At 36.9% G+C, this 19,500-nt stretch overlaps 2 non-coding genes across 2 annotated transcripts; both read right to left on the reverse strand.

Annotated features, from left to right (window-relative positions):
- Nucleotides 1–17,678: 17,678 nt before the first annotated feature.
- On the reverse strand, nt 17,679–17,786 carry LOC113001280 (small nucleolar RNA R71). The gene has a single exon (XR_003266599.1). It is a non-coding gene; the product is annotated as a small nucleolar RNA R71 (small nucleolar RNA).
- Nucleotides 17,787–18,678: 892 nt separating this feature from the next.
- LOC121174680 (small nucleolar RNA R71) lies at nt 18,679–18,785 on the reverse strand. Its single transcript, XR_005890954.1, has one exon. It is a non-coding gene; the product is annotated as a small nucleolar RNA R71 (small nucleolar RNA).
- Nucleotides 18,786–19,500: the final 715 nt, after the last annotated feature.

Genomic DNA, 19,500 nt, shown 5'->3' on the forward strand with positions numbered 1-19,500 from the left:
CAGTATAAAACTCATGTGTGTTGGTCTTCTTCTTCCCTACTCTTTTAATTTTCGTTGTGCACTTTAATTACCGCTTTTACTTTTGGTTAAGTTTCTATTTTTTTTCTTTACTTTCTTAACATTATAGTAAAAGCCTAATTGAATCTAGTAACATTAAGAAGGATGGATTTTTAATTAGTAAAGGTTCATTAATAATTAATTCAACCCCCCCTTCTTAATTATTCCGAGGCCACTTGATCCAACACGCTTCGCCTCCCTGACCTACCATATCTGAGACTGGACGATTTACTTGATTAAGGCCAGGTGGATGAGTTGGGTCCACCTTAGTGGTGGTACTTGCGGCAACGACTATAGCCCTATTGACCTCCATCATTTTTCTCATACTCGTCATGGCTTCCATCATCATGGTCATTTGCTCTTTCATGGCCTCAATATCGGCCTTTATTTGTTATTGCACCTCCTCTATTTCACTCATCACTCTAGCTTTGGCGCGCGTTTGGTAAGGGCGTCGTAAAGCGCATTCTTTCCTTTTGATTACAATGATCATAGTTTTGATTTCAAGGAAAGAATGCAATGAGCAATGCAACCAATGTGAAAAGAAAAAAAAAGCATGGATGTATGTCAATGATACATTGCTGAAGTATTGCAAATTTTACACAGGACATTCAGTAGAACATAGGGTCGAATCAATTTAGATTTTCATTAAAACAACATTATTCATTACATCTTGTCAAAGTCAAAGTGCAATTGGAAATAAACCATGGACATCAACAGTCCCTAATTTTGTAAATCATTTAGCTCAATCATGTGTTGGTAGTAGCCAAAGAAGCTATGTAAACTCAATCCATCTTCTGTCCTAACTTTTGCAAGTTGGTTACTTCCATACTTTACCTTGACTTAACAAAACCCTTTTCTTAAAAGCATGTGTTTGGTTCGACCCCATGATCCAAAGAATAGAAATTTTGATTGTCAATACTTCAACAATATATCATAGAGATGAATGATTAAGGCGTACTTATGTTATGCATGACAAATGAGATCAACATAAGACGCCTGAAGAACTATCCTTTCCTAGTTAACAATGCATTAGGTACCATGTGATGCAATCCTACCCCCCAAGGGCATTGGATAGAAGACTCCAAGAAGATTGGGCCAAAGATGCAAGAGAAGGCCCTAGGGTTCTCATGAGCCTTAGGGTAGATTTTGGGCCCATGGGCTAAGTATGAGCCCACTTATCTTTGTACATATTAGATTAAGGTTTCATTAATTTTGGTCCTTGTATTTAGGGCTCCATAATGTAGGTAGGGTACCCTATAAATATAGGATTTTTCAGCCCTTGTATTTTAGGGCACCTAGACTAGTTTTTGTATTAGGGGTAGTTTTGTAATTTCACATGCACTAAGTGAATATTTGATGTGTGTGGTTGGAAAATAAATTTAATTGAATTGGTAGAAGCCCAATCCAATTAAATTTTAGAGGGGGAGGTAATCATTTGCTTACTACACCCCATTGCCACATCATATAGTCACACTTTGTGCATGTCCTTCATGCTTTACATGCCTCATGACACCTAAGCACACTTAGTGGAGAATCTTGGAATTGATCTTGGATTAGTGGGCTGAACCATAACTAAAATTCACTAATCATAATTAGTGAAATATTGGCTCCAAAGTTTGGTTCCACAAATTCAATTTCAAATTTAAGTGAAATTTGAATTGAAATTCAAATTTCCCTCCAATTTTGTGTGACACTTAGGCTACAAATAGAGGCCATGTGTGTGCATTTTTTGGAACTTTGATCATTTGAGTATTAACTTCAGATTTCAGAGCTCTTTAAGAGCATAAAATTTCGTGCTCTTCTCTCCCTCTCCCTTCATTCATCTCCTTCTTCCTCCAAGCTCTTATCCATGGCCTCCTATGGTGGTGAGCTTCTTCTAGACTCATCTTCTCCTTAAAGTGGTGTCTCATCTCTCTCTTCCTTCTCCATTCCGCTTCCATTCATCTTCCAAGAAGCAAAGGAATCCATTGATGAAGAAGATCCTAGGCCTACAAGCTCCAATGGAGCTTACATCACCATGTTCATATGATTTTCAATCATTTTTCAAGAGAAATGAGTGTATAATCCCAACATGGTTTATTTATAGCTATCATCATGGTGCCCAACACATGTAACTAAGAATGTGGTGTAAACTTCATTCTTCATTGTGACTTTATTTTTCTTCTTTTTTTTTTGTAGAGAAAAATTCAAGGATCATGCATGAGTGAACATAACATGCAAACGATCAAAATAGAATGTATGCAGTTGGCAGAACAAAAGCATGTTAAATAAAGATGTATGATAATGCAATGACTCATGCAAATGCAATGCATGAATATGATAAATGATAAATGCAAGAATGATATGTCTATTATGATGCCATGAAGAGATGCATGATGCGATCAAGGAACAAGCCAGAGTGAGTTTGCTATGTGCCCCCCCCCCCTTAATTTAGGAACCTAATCGAAAGGATCCAAAAGTCCCCTTTTAGTGACAACTCCCAAGGGTGGTTTCATGTAACTTTACTAGCTTCTAGAAATATCATCCTCTTAGGTAATACATTTTGGCGATAGGGAGTATCAGCGACAATGCATCACTAAAAGAGGAAAACTCTAGATGAGGCTTCGCTGTTATCAAGCAAGTCGGAGACCCAGCATGACCACAGATCGACCTCCACTCCTTATGGCTCACATAGACCCAGGTATAGGGCCTAATATCTCAATGTGTGTGCAAAGGTGTAAGTTCCGTGTGTGCATAGAACAAAAATATTTCTAAATACAAATGTAATAGATAGACAGACACACACCAAACACAATAACATAGCAAAGTTTATATACAAATATGGACAAAACAAATGAAAAAGAGAAGAGGGAAAATAAAGAAGAAGTCTCGATAAAACATTGCACACTAATCGAATGGCTTAACTCTTTAATAGTCCCCAATGGAGTCACCATCTGTCGCAACCTACCCTTCGACGGAAGGGAGATGCGAAAGGTAAAAGTGCATCTTTTCATGAAGAAAACACGTGGAGTCGCCACCAACGTTTATTCGAGGAAAACGTTAGAAAAAACAAAAAGAGGTCTGCAAATTTTAAAAATAAGGGTTCGAGAGTTTTTTATGCATGGGGAAGGTATTAGCACCCATGCACCCGTCACAAGAGACGCTAGCCTTTAATCGAGTGTGCAAAACATGACTTCAAAATTTTGTATTTTCCCTTTTTATATTTTTTTATTTTTTTTAGGGTCAACAAGGGTGTTGCCCTTGCTTCTATGTATCCTCAGGTGCGATGAGGAATTCAGACCTACGTAGTTCTTTAGTCTAAATGTTTGTGTTAAATTGATTTTTATGCTTTTGAAAGATTCATTTTAATTGCGAACAAAAAGTCGTTTAAGGAAATGGACCTTGAAACGATGTTTTAAATTTTGAAAAGTGGAGAGAATCGTTAAGGCGTTGAACCTTGAAATGATCTTTTAAATTTGAAAAGCGAAGAGAATCGTTAAGGCATTGGACCTTGAAATGATCCTAAGTGATATTTGATAAAAAAAAAAAAGTTAGTTATGAGTTGGCTTTATCTTGCTTTTGTCTATTAACTTTTGATCTCTTTAAAGATAACTTTACAACACTAGGGATCGGTTAAGATTGAACTTTACAAAGAAAAATGAGATCGTCGATGATAGATGGAGAAGATGAATGTGAACATAATAACAAGGGGGACCCCTAAGGGTAAATAGATCATATTCAAATCTTAAAAACAAAATTAACCAATGATTGCACGAAGAAAACCGAACAAGAAACGGTGTCGAGATTGATCACAGTTGCAATTCAGCAGCACCTCGACTTCATTTCCTTTTCTTTCTTCGTCTTTCTCTCTTCTCTCAATTCCTTCAACTTATGAACCTTGGAACCCCTCCTCAGCCTCCCCTTCACACCTATTTATAAAAATAAATAAAAAAAGGCACTTGGGACCATGGAAGCTCGCCCAAGCGAGCTAAGACTTACTCCTGAAGTAACTGGCTCGCCCAGGCGAGCTGGTTCCTTCAGCCTGAAGTCATTTGAGGGCCCAGGTGAGCCAGAAGCTAGCCTGGGCGAGCTAGGGTCCAAGATACTTAATATAAAGATCCTTTTGTCCCTCCTTTTTAGTATCTTTTGCATTATTGATCAAAACATTAAACGATCTTTCATCTTGTGTGGTAACTGGTGTCGAACAACGCAGTTTGGCTAGCGATAATCAAAACATCAGCGAATGATAGTCCCCGGACGAAATTAGGGTATGACACCGCCAAAGGCGAGTGAAGAAAAAGAGAGACAAAAGATCTCCAAATTTTACAAGAAAGGCTCAAAAGTGCAATAAAAGATTATGTATAAGACAAAAGGAGTAGAGCCCAACTCAAAAGTTGAAATGAATAAAAATACAAGCAAAACTCTCAAGGTTCTTACTCAATATAACCCTTAAACACTCTTTAAGCCTCTCTAATCCTTTCTTTCATAGCCATCTTACCCCTGACCACGTTACAAGCCCAATAAAACCCATGTGGATCAAGGAATGACTAATTTGCTTTTAAGCTAGGATTATGGAATGAAACCCACACACGCTTATGATTGTTGAATATATATATATATATATATATATATATATATATATATATATATATATATTTGAGAAGAAACTCATTCAACCAGGAGCTCGTGGGAGATGCCAAAAGACAATTGTGATAGTAGGGTACAATTGATGTTAGTCGCTCATGTAGACTCCTTAGGATTCCTTTTGAATCCAAAGGTGGCCTTTGTTGTATAAATTCTTTCAGGATCAGCCCATGTCATCAAGTTTCAGTGGGATCGACAAACCTTTGGCATCACTCTACGATCTTAAATCAGGAAAGTTTCACTTCGTCATACACCAAAGTGTAACCATCCATTGCCATCCTTCCATGGTACATGCGATCGGTCCCAAAGCCTTATATGTTCTTGCTGTGCAAAGTCATCAAAGTTTTAAACGAAAGGACAAGGGAAAACCCTAGGATCAATATTTCGGTTGATTGATTAAATGTCAAATGGATACATTGTCGTCATTCCAAAATTTTCAAGTGACTAAATCAAACAAAACATACACTCTGGGGGAGTCCCCGAAGAGATTTGCAAAAAGATAGGATGAGGTCTCATGAGTTATCACGTCTTTCAGAAAGAGACAGTCAATTTGTGTTTTCCACAAAAAGAAAAAAAAGCCAAAAAAAATCAAATCAAAATCAAATTCATAAAAATAGGAAAGAATGTCATGAGCATTACCCAATTTTCATGATTCGAAACCTTTTTCATTACTAGCATTTCAAAACGAAGGTTGCATGCATCTACATCCCAAAAATCATGTTCATATTAGGCTATAAGTGTGTAGATTTCTCTTTATATACCAATTTCCCAAATCTAATGTCCTATCTTTTGAGTTTAGTATGAGAGGCCCTCTCAAAGAGTCAATCTCTTGCTTTCTCATAAGGTTGAGCCCTTTGGTACTAGTACCTATTGGCTTGTTTCATAGGACTCAAAGTCCTCGTCTTTATCTTTCATAGGACTCAAAGTCCTCACCTTTATCTTTTATAGGACTCTAAGTCCTCGCCTTTATCTTTCATAGGACTCAAATTCCTCTGTCTTTATGCTTTCATAGGACTCAAAGTCCTCTGTCAGTTACATTTCAAAGACTTCAATGTCTGTAGTCATTTCCGTTTTCAAAAGACTATAATGTCTTCATTTACATTTCAAAGACTTCAATATCTTCAGTAATTTATGCTTTCAAAAGACTACAATGTCTTCATTTACATTTACAAGACTTCAATGTCTTCTGCCTTTTACATTTTACAAGACTTCAATGTCTTCTATCTTTAACTCTTTATAAGACTTCAACGTCTTCTATTTTTTATAGGACTCAATGTCCTTGTCTTTGTGCTTCTTAGGACTCAACGTCCTCTATTTCTATGCTTTGAAAATTAAAATTAAAATTAGCTCGCCTGGGTGAGTGGCCAGCTCACCTAGGTGAGCAGAGGCTGACGAAAAATAAAATGGGGAGGGGTGAAATTAGATTTCACCCCATCTTCCCCCAAAATTCAAAAGCCATTGCCTAAAGACCCACAGGAACTCCATTGACAGCGGCATCTTCAAGCTTTTTATGCACCTTCGTCTCAATTTTTCTTGCATTCCTTTCATCCCATTCAAGTATGTTTCTGAAGAAGCTTTCTACTAAAAGGGCCATGAAGGCCACCGCATGGGAGGGATCCAGAACGGCCCCGCAAGTGAAGATTGAGTTTGACATACACCATTTTCGAAGTGAGGAGCATCAGCGCCACTTTGAAGTGATTAAGGATTGGTCTTCCACAAAGAAAGACGGGTCCAACAAAGAGACGGAGAGTACATAGAATTTTAGGCGGAAGTTTCCAGGAGGCAGTGGATCCAACTGACAGAGCCCATGGCTAAGTATGACCCTGAGTTACTCATGGAGTTCTATGAAAATTCCTGGCCCACTAAAGAAGGAGTCATGGATAAGCGCTCATGGGTGCGGGGCCAATGGATCCCCTATGATGAAGATGCTACCCACCAATTCATGGGGCATCCATTGGTCCTAGAGGAGGGGCAGCATTGTGAATACACTGAAAGAAGAAGCCATGTCTTAGGTTTTGATGAAGAGGCCATAGGCTAGCTACTGTGCTCCCCGGGACAGGATTTTGCACAGAGCGTGACAAGGAGGTGGGTGCGGATCATGCGCACTAGCATGACCACTTTGACCCAAATTTGGATGACATTTCTGCTCAGCAACATCCTTCCCAGTGACCATAATTCTCATCTCCTGCTGCCTAAATGTTAGTTGGTCTACGCTATCCTGATCCAGATTAGTGTTCATGTAGCACAGCTTATCTTGGAAGCCATCTATCAGTTTGTAGGTATTTCACCTCCAAGACACTCAGTGGACCCAGAAAAGTCGAAAAAGGCACTAGGATTTCCAGCATTGATCACGGGTCTCTGCCAGTTCTATGGGGTATCGGTTACGCCCACAAAGCTCATCTAGCCTCCCATTAACAGGTATTTCATTTAGAAGTATTGCATGTCAACACAAGCACAGTAGCCGGGGCAGGACCAGCAACAACAGCCGGTTGCAGACATGCCATGTCCACCTCCGCATCAGCCACCATCTCTAAAGTCCATCTTGGCTCACATGCAGAGGATGGAGCTCTACATACCACATTTGGCTGACCAACAAGCAGCAACCCATAGGGGCCAGGTGTAGTTGAACGATAGCTTCTATTAGTATACACTGCACCAACAGCGCCAGGACCCCAACCCTTACCCTGGCCTCTTGAGCAGTTCAGAGCCACTATTGCATGGCCTAGGGACAGGCCTAATTTTCAAGCGGGGCAGGTCCCACTGAGGCCCCAGGAGATGAAGACGAAGCTGAGTAAGACGGAGACATGGTAGATGTGATGGATTTCTTCCCTTAAGGAGACTGAGCCTATTGACTAGGACCTTCTAAATTTGTGAAGTCATCCTTTGTGATGATTGTTTGAAACAAAAAAAAAACTAAACAAAAAAAACTTATGCATGGTTTCATTTCTATTTTTTTTTTTGTACGCCCTTTGTTCTCTTGATAGTGTACTCTCATATTACAACTTTGTCTAGGTTTCAAATTTTTTCTGAAAAACAAACATGCTTTATAAAAGAAACAATCACCGGTTTTCTTCGAAAGGTTTACGGATCAAAACACAACGGAAAGGGTTTTTGAAAAAAATATGTGTATCTTGAGGGTGAGAATAATGAAGGACTTTCCCGAGTACCAAAATGGGCTTGGATGTTTTGCATGGACTTGATAAAAGAACAATTGTTGAAACACTGATGTGATCTGAGCGTGGAAATAGACCCTAAGCCTTAGTGATCGCGTGACCACAAATTTTATGTTGAGTGTCCGCATGGGTATGTTCTACGATTGATTTTGCATGAATTTCTAATTATCATAACATGTGATTCATGGAAGTGATCTAGGCATTCCTTTCTTTCTAAGCCATTGGCCAAGCAGCTGTCCCAATATACATTATTTTTTGCCATTTGCAAGCCTTTTGAGCCATACATTTGATTTTTACCAGAACCCCAACCTAGGATGGAAGTTTCCTACCTTACCCTAGGATAAGAGAGCAGGGGTATCTTCCAAGGGAGATTTATATCATCTTTTGGTTAGTCATGTTCATCAAAAAAGGGGGAGGGAAAGGAAAACAATAAAAAAAAAGGAAAAAGAAAAAAAGAAGAAAACATCAATCAATCAAATATAGAAAAGAGCAAAAGGAAAATAGAAAAGAAAAACAAGTTTTTTAGAACAAAAAATGTCTGAACCATGTACAGAGTTGTTGTATAGAGTAAAAAGGAAGAGGAATAATAGTAACTTGGTTAAGACATAAGGGGATAGGAAGTTATCGCCCATTTAAGTTACTAGTCAAATCTTTGTGCCTACTCTCCTACTCACACAAAAAGAGGGAGGAAAGACCAGAGCAACCAAAACCAAATTTCCTACAAAGTTCAACCTTAAAAAGTCCTATTGATCCATGATGACTATGGATATTATCCTTGATTTGATGGGAAATGACTTGCAAAATCAATTTATTACATACCTATGATTTGGAATTAAGATGAAACACTTTCCTATGTGAAGCTTTATACACCTTGTGTGGTTTTCCTCTGTTCAGTTGGACCCAGTGTTTCTTCTAATGCTCATTTAGAGACGAAATGCAAAAGTCTTAATCTCATTATTGGTTATGAGAAATTCTATCTGTATGCTTCCATTCCTCATTTGTCTGATTTTTTTTAAAAAAATGTGTGTTTGATCTGATCGGTTTGGGGGTTTGTTTCTTTACCAAGCGTGTTTGCTTTTTAGTGAAAGTTTTCAGAGACTTCAATGTCTTCTGTCGTTTACTTTTCAAATACTTCAATGTCTTCAGTCTTTTACATTTCAAGACTTCAATGTCTTCAGTCTTTACATTTCAAGACTTTAATGTCTTCAGTCTTTACATTTACAAGACTTCAATGTTTTTAGTCTTTTACATTTCAAGACTTCAATGTCTTCAGTCTTTATATTTCAAGACTTCAATGTCTTCAGTCTTTACATTTCAAGACTTCAATGTCTTCAGTCTTTACATTTCAAAACTTCAATGTCTTCAGTCTTTACATTTCAAGACTTCAATGTCTTCGGTCTTTACATTTACAAGACTTCAATGTTTTCTGTCTTTTACATTTCAAGACTTCAATGTCTTCGGTCTTTATATTTCAAGACTTCAATGTCTTCAGTCTTTACATTTCAAGACTTCAATGTCTTCAGTCTTTACATTTCAAAACTTCAATGTCTTCAGTCTTTACATTTCAAGACTTCAATGTCTTCGGTCTTTACATTTACAAGACTTCAATGTTTTCTGTCTTTTACATTTCAAGACTTCAATGTCTTCGATCTTTATATTTCAAGACTTCAATATCTTCAATCTTTACATTTCAAGACTTCAATGTCTTCAGTATTTACATTTACAAGACTTCAATGTCTTCTGTCTTTTACATTTCAAGACTTCAATGTCTTCAGTCTTTACATTTACAAGACTTCAATGTCTTCTGTCTTTTACATTTCAAGACTTCAATGTCTTCAGTCTTTACATTTGCAAGACTTCAATGTCTTCTGTCTTTTACATTTCAAGACTTCAATGTCTTTAATCTTTACATTTTAGGACTTCAATGTCTCATATTTTGTTGTGCAAGACTACAACGTCCTTTGTTAAATACTTTTGATACTTCATGTCAATATCCATTTATTCTTTTTTTTTACAGGTTTCACTTCCTTGGTTTTTGCCAATTTCTGGTCGGATAGCAAGATCGCTAGAATGAAATTAGTGTCTTTATCTTTACATACCTTTTCATTTTCAATAAAGGATAAGTAAAGAGGGGCAACTGTCAGACCCTAATTTCGTCCGGGGACTATCATTCCCCGATGTTTTGATTCTCGCTAGCCGAACGGTGTTGTTCAACACCAGTTACCGCACAAGAAGAAAGATCATTCGATGTTTTAATCAAGGATGCAAAAGATACCAAAAGGGAGGGGCAAAAGGGTATTTTCAATGAGTTTTTTGGACCTTAGCTCTCCCAAGCTAGCCTCTAGCTCACCTGGGCCCCCAAACTACTTCAAGCTGAAGGAACCAGCTCGCTTGGGCAAGCCAATTACTTCAGGAGTAAGCATGAGCTCGCCTGGGCAAGCTGCCATGGTCCCAAATGCCATTTTTTCTTATAAATAGGCGTGAAGGGGAGCTAAGAAAGGGGTTCCAAGGTTCAGAAGTGGAGAGAATTGAGAAAAGAGAGAAAGAAGAAAAAGAAGAAAGAAGAGGAAACGAAGCTGAGGCGCTACCGAATCGCAACCGCGACCATTCCCTTTATCGTTTTCTTGTTTTGTGTTCTTCGTGCGACCGTCGGTTAGTTTTATTTTTGAAGATTGAATGTGATCTATGTACCCTTAGGGGTCCCCCTTGTTATTATGTGCACATCCATCTTCTCCATCTATCATCGACGATCTCATTTTTCTTTGTAAAGTTCAATCTTAACCGATCACTAATGTTGTAAAGTTGTCTTTAAAGATATTGAAAGTTAATAAACAAAATCAAGATAAAACCAACTCATAACTAACTTTCTTTTTATCAAATATCACTTGAGATCATTTCAAGGTCCAACGCCTTAACGATTCTCTCCGCTTTTCAAAATTTAAAACATCGTTTCAAGGTCCAACGCCTTAAATGACTTTTTGTTCACAATTAAAATAAATCTTTCAAAAACATAAAATCAATATAACACACAAACATTCAGACTTAAAGAACTACACAGGTCTGAATTCCTCATCGCACCTGAGGATACATAGGAGCAAGGGCAACACCCTTGTTGACCCCAAAAAAATAAAAATATATAAAAAGGGAAAGATAAATAATTTTGAAGTCACATTACGCACACTCGATTAAAAGTTGTCGTCCCTTGTGACGGGCGCCTGGGGTGCTTATACCTTCCCTATGCATAAACAACTCCCGAACCCTTATTTTCAAAATTCACAAACCTCTTTTTGATTTTTCTAACGTTTTTCTCGAATAAAAGTTGGTGGCGATTCCGCTCGTTTTCTCCCTTGGAGACAAACTCTTTGGCCTATCTATTTGGCCTTCGCAGTCCCATCGTGGGGTAGGTTGCGACAACTCATAATAGAGTAAGTTTCGATTTGTTTCTGAATTAACTGAACAAACAAATGAAATATTGATTGATGACATGAATATAAAATGGAGGCAATTTAAATATGAACTGAAATCAAAAGGATGTGATGAGAGCAAGGAAATGGTTGCTCACATCCCAGATCCAAGGGTTGATCCTTCTCAATATCGTGATTTACTACATTATTGGTGTTCTAAGAAAGGACAAGTATACATGACAATGTCACCAACCTTTGGATAACATAACAATTATATATTATATGCTTATTTTTATTATTAACTTTTTATATTTGTTGGTTATAGAAAATAAGCAACATTAACAAAAGGAACCGCTCAAAATATCAGGACTTGCATTGCATGGGAACCAAGAATCTTCCAAGACGGATTCATGAGATGGTTTTTCTTTTTATATTTTTTTAATATTAAATTGCTTAATACAAATAGGATGATTATTTTTTTTAACTAATGGTAGACAACAAAGGCTAAGGGAGTGCAACCTTCTCGGGTAGAAATTTATATTGACACTCGAACTCGAAAAGATGGAAGCATTGTTATTGAAAAGGCTGCTACTGTAATTGTAAGAATTTTAATTTTTATTTCAATACTTTCTCTTTGTTTTTCTCAATTTTCTAATAGAAGGTTATGGTGTAAGGAGGAGTAACTAATGAGGAGATGAGTTTTGTTTAGTGACATTGAAGTATTGATATTGATGCATGGTAATAGTTTATAAAGTGTATTTATGTAGGATGAACTAAAAAAGAAAATGGTTGAAGTAGAGAGTTCACAAAATTTATAAAGCACCCAAGATTCTACTAATTGGACAAATGATATATATTCAAAAGTCAAAGGACCTGAAAAAAGAGGATGTGTGCATTGTCTTGGCAAGCTTCCACACCAAGCAAGTTCATCTCAAATCTCTTATGCAAACAATAGAATTCAAAAGTTGGAGAATTTACTTGAAAACCTTGTTGTTGTCCTTAAAGTGTGATTTGCAGAAGATCCACAAATTAATCAAGTCTTAGAAGCTATAGATCAAGAGATATGAATTTATTATTCAACTTACTCAAAGATTTAACTATGATATGATACTTTACAAAGAAAAAACATTCTTTTAATTTAGGTACCTACAAATGGTTCTACTAGTAAAAATCATCAAACTACAAACGATCTCAACTAGAGGTGAGTTGAAATTTAATAATTAATATGTTGACAATACCATTTTTGTTAGCATATGGTATAGCTTGTAGTGTATCTGTACTATCTATGTATGTAGTAAGTTGACATTTAATAATTAATATGTTGACATTTTTGTTATTTCAAGAACATGGTTTAGATAGTGATGAAGATGTTGTTGGACAAATGGCCTCAATAACTTAAGAGGGGGTGAATTAAGTTTTAAAATTTTCCTATTAACAAATTTTAATTCCCTTTTAAATGATATATGATAGGCTCATAATGCAGAAGAAGATAGGCTAAGAATGATTTAGAACATGTTATGAACTAAATAACATGAATGAATAAGACTCAATTAAAAAGATAGGCTAAGAATGACAAGAATACATGAACAAATGTATCTAAAATTCAATCAACAAAATCAAAATTCAACACAAACTTAGAACATAATGTGACAATTATTATGACTAAACATGACTCTAAGACAACATGGATTAAGTGATTTACACTTAGATTTTTGGGTTTTTTTTTCTAATCAATATTTTGGAAGAAAATCTAGATCTAAAGGTTCAGCACAAGAAGATTATGACTGAAAAATGATAGAACCTAAAATCAACACAAAAACATGATTCAAGAGTATATCTATAAAATTTGAACCATAGAAATGCAAGAACAAGTGTAGATCTAAGATTTAATCGGTTTATTTTTTTTAATCTACTCTAAACAGAACCAAACCACAAGATAATGGAGGATATACAGGGAGAATAAGATGAAGAACAAGTAATTAAAGTGAATTGACCAAACAAAAAGATAGAGGAAGCAAAAGAACATCACCTAAACGAAGATGCTCTGATACAACATGATGTAACTCCATGTGGAGCTTGTAGGCCTTGGATCTTCTTCATCAATGGAGTCCTTTGCTTATTGAAGATTAATGGCAGTGGAATGGAGATGGAAGAATGATGATTGGAGACGCCATTTCAAGGAGAAGATGAGTCAAGAAGAAGCTCACCACTATAGGAAGTCATGGATATGAGCTTGAAGGTAGGAGAAGATAAGAGAAGGGAGAGGGAGAGAAAGAGCACGAAATTTTGTGCCTCAAAAGAGGCCTAAACATTGAAGTGTAATTTTCAAATGATCAAAGTTGAAAAAATGCACACACATGACCTTTATTTATAGCCTAAATGTCACACAAAATTGGAGTCTATTCAAATTTCACTTGAATTTGAAATTGAATTTGTAGAGCCAAATTTTGGAGCCAAAATTTCAATAATTATGATTAGTGAATTTTAGCTATGGTTCAGCCCACTAATTCAAGATCAAATCCAAGATTCTCCACTAAGTGTGCTTAGGTGTCATGAGGCATGTAAAGCATGAAGGACATGCACAAAGTGTGACTATATGATGTGGTAATGGGGTGTAGCAAGCAAATGCTCACCTCTCCCTCTAAAATTTAAATGGATTGGACTTATCCCAATTCAATTAAATTTATTTTCCAACACACACATCAAATATTCACTTAATGCATGTGAAATTACAAAACTACCCCTAATACAAAAACTAGTCTAGGTGCCCTAAAATACAAGGCTGAAAAATCCTACATTTCTAGGGTACCTTATCTACATTATGGAGCCCTAAATACAAGGCCCAAAAATAATGAAACCTTAATCTAATGCGTACAAAGATAAGTGAGCTCATACTTAGCCCATGGGCCTGAAATCTACCCTAAGGCTCATGAGAACCCTAGGGCCTTCTCTTGCATCTCTGGTCCAATCTTCTTGGAGTCTTCTATCCAATGCCCTTGGGGGTAGGCTTGCATCATTGAAGATCTTAGAAGAATACTCAATTGATTTACAAGTGTTTGGCCAATGATTTGTGTGAATGTATGTGTATAAAGGTTTTGATGATGCCAAGACATAAGCAACACAAGCTTACTTCAAGTCAAATTCAAGATCAAGAAAACAAGATCAAGAGAAAGATAAGAGTTAGTTTATATATGTTAAAAGAATCTCTTAGTGATTGAAAAGGTTTGGCCTCAAAACATGATTCTCAAATTGGTTACAAAAGATTTTAAAATATTTTATCATTTTTGAAATAAGCATTTTTCACTGGTAATTGATTACCAGACGTTGTAATCAATTACCAAAAATAGATTACGATAACAAGTTTTTTCAAAAAGGTTTGAAATTTTAATTTTGAAAATTGTAATCGATTACCACTTGTATGTAATCGATTACCAATTATGAAACTTCTGAAATTCAATTTGAAAAGTCATGACCCCTCAATATATAACTGTGTAATTGATTACCAAAGAGCTGTAATCAATTACCAGTGAGGAAATTTTAAAAATTGTTCTGAAAAGTCATATCTTTTAGAAGTTTTTGAAAAGCCACCAATGGCCTATACATATGTGACTTGTCTACGAAAATCTTTAGAGTTTTTCAGAACCTTATTGTCTTATTCTCTCAAAAACAAATCATTGGTCAAACACTTGCAAATCAATAAAGGATTCTTCAAAGATCTTCAACTTGTATGTTCTTCTCTATAAGACAGAAAAACTTTTGTACTTTCTAAAAGAAAATTGTTGGGATCAAGAGGCTATCTGTCTCTTGAATTGTGAGTTTCCTGAATACAAGGGAAAGGGATCCCTTGGTTGTTCAGAAGTTGTAAAAGTATTTTACAAAGTTAGTGAAATATCTCAAGTGGGTTGTGATGTGTCATTATTTTCTCCTATTTCTTAACCCTTTTTGCACCATTTTAAGTACTGATTAATCTTAATTGTCAAATTAATTAGGCAGTTTTATTATTTGGGCTCATTCAGCTAATTTGATGTTTTTAATCTAATTTCAGGAATTAATGAAGCATTGGGCTTGAATCTAGAATTGGGCTTGGACCTGAAGAGGGCAGACTATTTTATTCTACAAAATTTATCTTATCTAGACTTTATCTTATCTAGATATTATTTAGATTTGATCTCATCTAGATATTATTTCATCTAGATCTTATCTTATCTTATCTTATCTTATCTAGATTTGATTTTATTTTATTTATGGGCTTGGATTTAAAACAGATTTGTAAGCTTTGGGGCTGGAAAACTATATAACAACACCAAGGTTCTAGTTTAGGCCTCTCTTCTCTCTCTCTCTCCTCTCTCTTTTTCATTTTAGTTTTAGAGTACTACTCTCATTGTTTTAGTCTCTTTTCGTTTTGGAAGAATAATTCTAGTTTTCTTCATTTTCTACTGATTAATGGAAGACTAAGTCTCCAGCGTTGTTTTCTCTTGAGGATCAAGCACAACTCTCTTTGAGGTTCTATTATTACTAATTAAATTCTGATCAGTTTTTCCTCTTCACCAATTACTCTGTATTTGTTGCTATTAATCCATGCATGCTTAGTGCTTGATTAATTGTCTCTGCACTTAATTTACGTTCATGCTTAATGATCGTTCATGATTAATTGGTGTATGTGTTGCTTAATCACATAATGAATGCCTTATGTTAAATTCCGCTTAGTAATTTAATTTGGGGTTGGATTAAGTGGTTGAACTGGTAAAGGATAAACTCTCGTAACCTAGGACAAGAGACTTGCTTGTGAATCAAGGGGAAGCAACGTGTTTTAATTTTGATATTTTCTAATTCACATTTATTCGTTGTTTAATTTACAAAAGCAAACAACCCCCCCCCCAATTCGTTGCTATTTTCCTACTATCTGTTATGCACGTTTGGTTGACCATTGCTCGTTGGGAGACAACCTAGGTTCACTTCCTAGATACTGCATTTTTAATGTTTATTTGATTCGGGTACGGCCTCGATCAAATTTGGCACCGTTGCCGGGGAGCAGTATCCAAAGGTTCATAATAGCTAGTGATTCGTGTTTTATGTTTAGTTATTTTATGCTTTCGTGTGTGTTGTGTTAGTGTTGTGTTCGTGTTGCATTAAGTGTGTTTAGAGTCTTGTTATTTTGTTTAGTGTGGTGTTCTATTTTAGTTTTTCTGTTCAGCGCTTCTCCTATTTCAGTTTTGTGTTTTGCTGTGAATAGTGCTTTGCGACGGATTTAGCGACCACTTTTGTTGAACTGGAAAATAGGGTAGTAGTGGAAATCCCGTAACGACGGATTTTAGAGACCACTCTTGCTGAATTAATTGGGATTTTTTGTTTTGGTAGCTATAGTTGTTATTTTTGGCTGAATTTTTTTGTGTTCATTTCTTTTGATCCATATTTTGTGGGAAAAATAGTTGGAGCCCTTAGTTTGGTCAGATTTGAAAGTTCCAAAAAAGTAGCAAATTTGATTTTGTCAAAACTTCAAACAGCCATAACTTTTGCTCCAGTTATCAGAATCGCTATTATTATATATCTATTTGGGGTAGAAAAAAATTTATCATGCCATGCTAGCTAGCCTATGGCGGGCTGAGGTCTCCTTCTTCCAAAAATTGCAATTCTGTCAAAAAAAATTATTTTCCAAGTATTATTCTCTTATTTTTCTTAACTTTTCATTTTTAGCTTCTATAGTTAGACTTTGAATTTTTGTTTGAAAATTTGTGTGCTATCTTCTCATCATTTTATAAGGTTTCTCACAAAATTTCAAGTCATTTAGATATCATTTAATGGTAGTTGTAGTTCAAACCTACATTGTTACTTGCATAAGAAGGCAACTAGTTGTGCATGTTGAATATAGTGTATGACTAGAGGCAATCCATCTGACTTACAACCTTTGATCCTGAGATAGATATGACATTTCATAGATTAGTTAGACATCATTTAGTACCTTTTGAGCATCCTGAGCATTCTGTTATTGGTGATTTTGAGCATTATAATTTTGAACATTCTGATTTTGAACATTCTGAGAACATGGCCCAACCTCCACCCCGTGAAAAGACTCTATGGGAAATGGCTACACCTGATTTCACCTACGAAAGCTTGTGCATCCAATACCCTGATGAGGATGTCTCATATGTTCTTTAAACTGGACTAATTCATTTGCTTCCAAAGTTTCATGGCCTTGCAGGTGAAGACCCACACAAATATCTGAAAGAATTCCATATTGTCTGCTCCACCATGAAAACCCCAGATGTCTAGGAGGATCACATATTTCTGAAGGCTTTTCCTCATTCTTTAGAGGGAGTGGCAAAGGACTTGCTTTATTACCTTGCTCCAAGGTCCATCACAAGCTGGGATGACCTCAAGAGAGTATTCTTAGAAAAAAAATTTCCCTGCTTCCAGGACCATGGCCATCAGAAAGGATATTTCAGGCATTAGACAACTTAGTGGAGAGAGCTTATATGAATACTAGGAGAGATTTAAGAAACTATGTGCCAGTTGCCCTCACCACCATATTTTTTAGCAGCTTCTCCTCCAATATTTTTATGAAGGACTCAGTAACATGGAGAGAAGTATGACAGATGCTGCCAGTGGTGGAGCCCTAGGAGACATGACCCCTACTGAAGCCAGAAATTTAATTGAGAAGATGGCTTCAAACTCCTAGCAATTTAGTGCCAGAAGTGATGCTATTGTCATTAGAGGAGTGCATGAAGTAGCCACGAATTCATCTTCATCAGCTGAGACTAAGAAGCTTGAAGGTAAACTAGATGCCTTGGTTAACCTGATAACCCAGCTGGCCATGAATCAAAAATCTGCACCTGTCGCCAGACTCTGTGGTTTATGCTCCTCTGCCGACCACCACACAGACCTTTGCCCTTCTGTGCAACAATCTAAAGCAATTGAACAGCCTGAAGCTTATGCTGCAAACATCTACAACAGACCTCCTCAACCTCAGCAGCAAAATCAGCCACAACAGAACAATTATGACCTCTCCAACAACAGGTACAATCCCAAGTGGAGGAATCATCCCAACCTTAGATGGTTGAATCCTTCACAACAACAGCAGCAGCAACAACAACAACAACCTTATTTTCAGAATGTTGCTGGCCCAAGTAGACCATACGTTCCTCCACCAATCCAACAACAACAACAGCAACAGCCCCAGAAACAGCAAACAGTTGAGGCTCCTCCGCAACCTTCCCTTGAAGAACTTGTGAGGCAAATGACTATGCAAAACATGCAATTTTAACAAGAGACCAGAGCCTCCATATTTCTGAAGGCTTTTCCTCATTCTTTAGAGGGAGTGGCAAAGGACTGGCTTTATTACCTTGCTCCAAGGTCCATCACAAGCTGGGATGACCTCAAGAGAGTATTCTTAGAAAAAAAATTTCCCTGCTTCCAGGACCATGGCCATCAGAAAGGATATTTCAGGCATTAGACAACTTAGTGGAGAGAGCTTATATGAATACTAGGAGAGATTTAAGAAACTATGTGCCAGTTGCCCTCACCACCAGATTTTTTAGCAGCTTCTCCTCCAATATTTTTATGAAGGACTCAGTAACATGGAGAGAAGTATGACAGATGCTGCCAGTGGTGGAGCCCTAGGAGACATGACCCCTACTGAAGCCAGAAATTTAATTGAGAAGATGGCTTCAAACTCCTAGCAATTTAGTGCCAGAAGTGATGCTATTGTCATTAGAGGAGTGCATGAAGTAGCCACGAATTCATCTTCATCAGCTGAGACTAAGAAGCTTGAAGGTAAACTAGATGCCTTGGTTAACCTGGTAACCCAGCTGGCCATGAATCAAAAATCTGCACCTGTCGCCAGACTCTGTGGTTTATGCTCCTCTGCCGACCACCACACAGACCTTTGCCCTTCTGTGCAACAATCTGAAGCAATTGAACAGCCTGAAGCTTATGCTGCAAACATCTACAACAGACCTCCTCAACCTCAGCAGCAAAATCAGCCACAACAGAACAATTATGACCTCTCCAACAACAGGTACAATCCCAAGTGGAGGAATCATCCCAACCTTAGATGGTTGAATCCTTCACAACAACAGCAGCAGCAACAACAACAACAACCTTATTTTCAGAATGTTGCTGGCCCAAGTAGACCATACGTTCCTCCACCAATCCAACAACAACAACAGCAACAGCCCCAGAAACAGCAAACAGTTGAGGCTCCTCCGCAACCTTCCCTTGAAGAACTTGTGAGGCAAATGACTATG

This window comes from Glycine max, chromosome 3, assembly GCF_000004515.6.
Source record: "Glycine max cultivar Williams 82 chromosome 3, Glycine_max_v4.0, whole genome shotgun sequence".
In the NCBI taxonomy this organism is placed as follows: Eukaryota; Viridiplantae; Streptophyta; class Magnoliopsida; order Fabales; family Fabaceae; genus Glycine; species Glycine max.